At 46.7% G+C, this 6,428-nt stretch overlaps 1 non-coding gene across 1 annotated transcript; it reads right to left on the reverse strand.

Moving 5' to 3' along the window:
• Positions 1-3,751: 3,751 nt before the first annotated feature.
• LOC116071641 lies at positions 3,752-3,857 on the reverse strand. The gene has a single exon (XR_004111041.1). It is a non-coding gene; the product is annotated as a U6 spliceosomal RNA (small nuclear RNA).
• Between the last annotated feature and the right edge of the window lie 2,571 nt (positions 3,858-6,428).

Genomic DNA, 6,428 nt, shown 5'->3' on the forward strand with positions numbered 1-6,428 from the left:
CTCCCTTTCTCCCTCCCTCTCCCTCTCTCCCTCCCTTCCTTGTAACCTGGGCTGCCCTTGAACTCACTATGTATCTGAGGTCAACCTTGAGATCCTCTCGATTCCTACCGTGGAGTGTTGGGACTACAAGTGTGCCCCCACCGCATCCAGTATTATGATTTATGGAGCCCTAGCTCAGGGCCTCTTACGAGCTAGGCAAGCACTCTGAAAGCTGAGCTACCTTGCCAGCCTGTCTCAATCTCTTCGAGTCTCATCCTGTGTCGATTTCGTTCTTTATAACTTACTTATACACTTTCTGCTCCAGAGTCTGCTCACAGTCGGGTTCTGCGGTTCTGAATCATCTGTGATGGAATCTTGAGTGAGGGTTTCTAGATCACACTGCCAGCGGGGTTTCTAGATCGCACTGCCAGTGGTTCATTCTTCCCTAAGGAAAAAAAATTACTGAGAAAAGAAATGTTCTGAAATGTTCTAAATTAATTGTGATAACCAGAGAACAGACATGAGATTACCAGTTAACCGGCAGTGGGCCATGTTCGCTTCCTGGAGCTGACAAGATATTTGAAAAAAGTGCACGCTCGAGAAGGGGAGATCTCCACAGCTTACCCCACCACGGCAAGGGTGCAAGGAGAAACTGGAGAGACTGGATCCCCATCTCCCCTCCAAAGCAAGTCCCAGATTACTTAACTTCCTCCCACTATGCCCCGCCTTCTAAAAGTTCTATCATCTCCTAGTAGCACCCATGAGCCTCTGGGCAGCAGGTGAGATCCAAACCATGGCATGAGCCGGACAAACAAAAGAGCACCCAGCCTTCCTGAACATGCGTTGACCACCACATGCAACTCCGGAGTGTGAGCGAACTTTTCAGACTATTAGCCCTAACCAACCCAGACACGGGTACATCGGACCTGTGTGTTCCTGTCTCGAACAATCCCACTCTGCTGTGGGTGATGACACGAGTTCATGTGAGTTCTTTACCTTCCTCAACATTTCGTTTAAAAAACGCTTGGGCCTGACGGACTTATTTCCTACTTTTGTTGTTGTTCCTGTAGTTTTGAGACAGGCTGGCCTCAAACCTCCTGTCTCAGCATTGTGAGTGGTGGGACACAGGTGCCATTACACACCACCTTTGTTTTCCATTCTTGTTGGTGGTGTGGAAGTCATCCTGAGGCAGAAGGACCTAGCCCTGCATGATAGAGATTCCTTTCTTTCTTCTTCCCTCCTTCCCTCCCTCCTTCCCGCCTTCTCTCCTTTTTCCTTCCATCTGCTCCTCCTTTGTTTCTTTTCTTCCTCCTTCTTTCCTTCTCCTCCTCCCTCTCTCCCTTCCTCTCTTCCTTCCTCTTCTTCCTTCCTTCTTCCTCCCTCCCTTCCTCCACCCCTTCCTTGTCTTCCTCCCTCCATTCCTCCCTTCTTTCTCTTCCTCCCTCCCTTCCTTCCCTCTCTTCCTTCCTTCTTCCTCCCTCCCTTCCTCTCTTCCTTCCTTTTCTTCCTCCCTTCCTTCTCTTCCTTCCTTCTTCCTCTCCCTTTATCTTTTCTTCCTGCTCCTTGACATTGTGAGAACCCCAGGTACTCCATGGTCTCTTTAGAGACCCTGCCCTGTCATCTTGGAGTCACTTTGAGTTCAGGAGCAATGCTACCCATTCCCCATGACACCCCGACAAGTGAGCTCAGTAGCTTTTGCAAACTGATGAGATCCACAGAAAGTCTACCGTTAGCAGCAAGGGTACTTTGTGCACAAGTCACCTTTCCAGGTGGCACTCCACTCCCCTTAGTGTAGTGGTTCTCAACGTGTGGGTGGAGACCCCTTTGGGAAGGTGAATGACCCTTTCCCAGGGGCCCAAGACCATCAGAAAACACACATACTTATATGATTCATAAGAGTAGTAAAATTACAGCTATGAAGTAGTGACAAAAACAATTCTATGGTTGAGGGTCCCCACAACCTAAGAAACTGTATTAAAGGGCCCCAGTATTAGGAAGGTGAAGAACCACAGCCTTAGTGGATCAGACTGGTTTTTGGATGGTTTTGTTTGCCTATCCGTGGTTTTTATTTGGATTGGTCCGAGAGTAGTGGCAATGGACAGCTGTCCAGAGCCGCTCCCTCCAACTGCTGGAGGCCAGAGAGGATTGTTAGCTAAGGCTAACTATGAGGGGCTGTGCTTTCCCTGGCAGTGAGTAGCTCCTCCAGTGGAATGAAGGGACCTGTAGCTCACTGATAACAGTTCCAGGACCACATTCCTTTCTGGTTAGCGTCTGTAATGATTTAATAAGTACTTCTGTTTTGGAAAACCCTCCCTCAAGATCAGTGGGTTAACATCCTGCTTTTAAACTTCCTGAGATTTTCTGTGTTCAAGAATATCTTTCTGTTGATTTTGAACATGAGTAGGATCTTGCCCAACTATAATATGGATCCTAATTTAAAGTTTTAGTTTGAAAATGCCATTGTGTCCTCTAGCCTCCTTTTTAAACAAAACAAAACCCAAACAAAACCCAAACAAACAAAAAGAACTTTTCTGAATGTTTAAAGAATTGTTTTCCTTTTCTTTTACATTCAAGAACTTGTTTGAGAGATTCGTGTCCGAGGAGCTTTTGTTTTGTTTTGTTTTGTTTTTTATGCATCTGGTACTCTGTGTTATATGCGATTGTACAGATTTAGGGCTTATGCTTCAGATTTAGATGTGTATTTGTGAGTAAGATATTTTTGTTAGATGGGGATTGACAGAGGCAAAGTGGGAATTAAATAAAGTCAGGCATCTCCAGATGCAGAATTGTTCTTTAATCAGAAGGAGGGAAGCCACTGTGTTGCCTGTGTGAGACTGTGCACAGGTGGAGGAGGAGGGGGTGGGATTCTATAGGATGGGAAAGGGGGAACTTTGGGGATGGAAAATTCAGTTGGCAAGCCAGTTCCCCTGCAAGCAGTCTGGAAACACCAGCAGGGTCGGCATGTGGGTCTCCTCATCAGAAGCTTGCACCTGATCTTACCTGTCAAGTCACCTTTCCTGTGGAGAGCATCTCAGTCACCTGAGGTCACTAACCCTCCATCCCAGAGGCCAGCGACAGATAAACAAGAAGGGCAAGGTGTTCTTTAATTGCCTACATCCTGTGGAAGAGGGATGTTGGCGAGGAGGTTGGGTTCTGTCCCCGGGATCAAAGGAGACATAGGATGCTTCTGAGGAATGGTTTCGCTCAGCTGCAGTCCATCCTGAGCTCATAGCCCTGAGCTCCTAGATGCCAAGACCTAGAGACACTTTTGAAAAATAAATGTTAGGGGGTTGAAAACAGACGATTTGGTTGCAGAGTGCCCAGGAAGGTGGAGGGGTCAGTTGTTCTAGAAAGATGGAACATGAGAGGGATATGGGTCCACAGTGACTGGTTCCACCAAAGTAAGTCACCAGGGACAACACACAGGATCTACAGCACACTGCAGAAAGGGGACAGGAGAAAATAGAGGACAGATGTCAAGAACTGTAGCTGGTCTGGGGTGAGAGGATGAAGGCCCCTTGCAGCCAGACCTTCTCTAAAGGTCTTCTTGTCAGTGTTCTTTAACTGACAGAGCTGTTGTACGGCAAGAGGCTCCAGGAGAGAGCTTACATGGAACATTTAAGGGAGGTGAGTCCAGTGCGGAAAACACTTGAAAGACATTAAAAATGTAAGCGTAGGGATCAACACAGGGCCTAGGACAATTCACACTCTGAGGGTTAAGAAAGGTCACGTGAGTAAAGCTCTCATGAGTTCAAGCTGTAGACAAGCGCAAGAAAATATGGCCAGCTTCCCGAATTTCGTGTCATCCTTGTGCAGAGGCTCGACTAATCTTCTCTGTATTGTTCCAGTCTCAGTATATGTGCTGCCAAAATGATCACTGTCACTTTTTAAAGTTTTACCTTTTTTATGGATAAAATGAAGTTGGACCAAGTTGACAGCCTTAGTTCAAATGACTTATGTTCAAATTGACTTATGAGACAGGGAGACTTTTAGGCTCTCCTTAGAAGCCAGGAACTGTACCTTGTAAAAACTGTGTCAACACTGGACAGTGGTGACACACGCCTTTAATCCCAGCACTTAGGAGGCAGAGGCAGGCAGGTTTCTGAGTTTGAGGCCAGCCTGGTCTACAGAGTGAGTTCCAGGACAGCCAGGGCTATACAGAGAAACCCTGTCTCGAAAAACAAAACAAACAAACAAAAGACAAAAACAAAACAGAAAAACCAACTGTATCAAGATTAAAATAAAACATTAAAAGTAAAAAGGGGCTGGAGAGATGGCTCAGTGGTTAAGAGCACTGGCTACTCTTCCAGAGGCCCTGAGTTAAATTCCCAGCAACCACATGATGGCTCACAACCATCTGTAATGGGGTTGGACACCGTCTTCTGGTGTGTCTGAAGACAGCAACAGCACACTCACATATATAATATAAATAAATCTTTTAAAAAAATTACCAAAAAGATCCCCACATTGGAGGTCTAATAGTTTTTCCTTAGTCTAATATAAAAGAGGTATGGTGGTCCCCAGGGGACTCAGTGGGACCCTGAAGTTTAATGGGTGCCAGCAGTTTGCTTGTGCCATATGGTACCCTCAAATGGTGGTGAAATCGAGTGGCATTAACAAAAAAATCATTATTGTCAAAAAAAAAAAATATCGTTACCAAAGAAGGCTGCCAATTACATTGTTGCTTCCATCCTGCTGAGGTCTCCCAGTTCTCTGCCAAAGATGAACTCAGCCCTGTGGTGGTGCCCGTCCCCCGTGGGGCATTGTCAGACCCTGTGGAATCCTTCATTTTGAAGATCAAATGTGGATTGCCACAGCCTTTTCCTTAAAAGGCCGCTTTTCTTAGGTAGGTCAGCGTGGATATAGGAGGAGATGGCACCTATGCCTAGGCAGCTAGGCTGAAAACAGGACAAAAAGAGCCAGGGGAAAGGACTACGAGGTCTCAGCTCAAGGAAGATGAACGTCATAAAAGACGCTGATACAGTAACGAGAATCCCAGAGCAGGTTTCTTTCAGAGTTGCATAAGAACAACATCCAAAGAATGTCACCTGCCCAGTTCCAGGATGAGGCAGGAAATGGGCTGCCTTTCTCTTCTCTCTCAGTCACAGAGTCAGAGGGCTAGCCTGAGTTAGGCCATGTGGAAATAAAAACGGGCATCTCCAGAAGCAGAATTGTTCTTTAATCAGAACAGCAGAAGGCCGCAGTCTCTCCCCAGAAGTGAGACTGCATGCATGCCATGTGGGATCTCGGGATTTATTGAGGACAGAAAAGGGGGAAATTTCGGGCATGGAAGAGTTAATCTGTAGGTCAGTTCTCCTTAGTCTCAAAGTGGCAGATTCCAGCAGCTTTGGTATGTGGATCTCCTTATCAGGTGTTACCAGCCAAGGCAACTCTCCTGTCCAGGGCTTCTCAGCCCCCACCCCCACCCCCACCCCCGAGGCTAGCCTGTTCTACACAATGAGATCCTATCTCAGAAACCAACAGAATAGTACTGTTACTATTTGGACACAGGGACACAGGCTCAGAGAAGAGAATAGGAGAGCGTTGGGCCTGGGGTAGGTAGCTCAGTGGTAGACTGCTTGCTTAGCAATCAGAACCAGGAAGCAACCCAGGCTCAAATCATGGTTACGGAAGTAATGAAAAGAACGAGAATCAGAATAAACCACCACGATGAAGAAATGATACAGAGCAAGCTGAGGATAAACATAGCAAATGCAGATGAAGAAGACAAAACCAGTGGTGGACTGGAGAGTCTAAGATTTGGACGACAGGTACCATGTTCAAAGAACCCATCAAACAAAAGTAAAACTGAAAGCCTTGGCCCAAATGTCACAAGGATGGCCTCTAACCTGGTTGTGAGTGTTGTTTCCCTTGGAAGCCCTTTGAGCTGGGCCTCCACAGCACCATGGTCTTTTATGCTCCTACTAGGAAGGCCCACTCAGCCCTGCTTAGAGTATTCAACTGATTTCTTAGTCCAAAGTCTGAAATTCTTCCACGTTCCTCAATAAAAAACAGCACAGCCATGTCTGTCACAGCAATACACTCGTGGTACCAACTTTTTTTTTTTTTTTTGGTTTTTCGAGACAGGGTTTCTCTGTGTAGCCCTGGCTGTCCTGGAACTCACTCTGTAGACCAGGCTGGCCTTGAACTCAGAGATCCACCTGTCTCTGCCTCCCAAGTGCTGGGATTAAAGGCATGCGCCACCACTGTCCAGAGTGGTACTAACTTTTAACTTAGTTACTCTTCTATTACCATGATGAAACACCATGACCAAGGCAACTTGTAAAATGAAACATTTAATTTAGGGCTTAACTGTGGTTGCAGATCATTATAATCCATGACTGCCATGGTAGGGAGCATAGTGGTAGGCAGGCAGGCAGGCCAGGAGGCAGGCAGCAGGCAGGCAGGCAGGCAGGCCAGGAGGCAGGCAGCAGGCAGGCAGGCAGGCA

This window comes from Mastomys coucha, unplaced genomic scaffold (genome assembly GCF_008632895.1).
Source record: "Mastomys coucha isolate ucsf_1 unplaced genomic scaffold, UCSF_Mcou_1 pScaffold22, whole genome shotgun sequence".
Classification (NCBI taxonomy): Eukaryota; Metazoa; Chordata; class Mammalia; order Rodentia; family Muridae; genus Mastomys; species Mastomys coucha.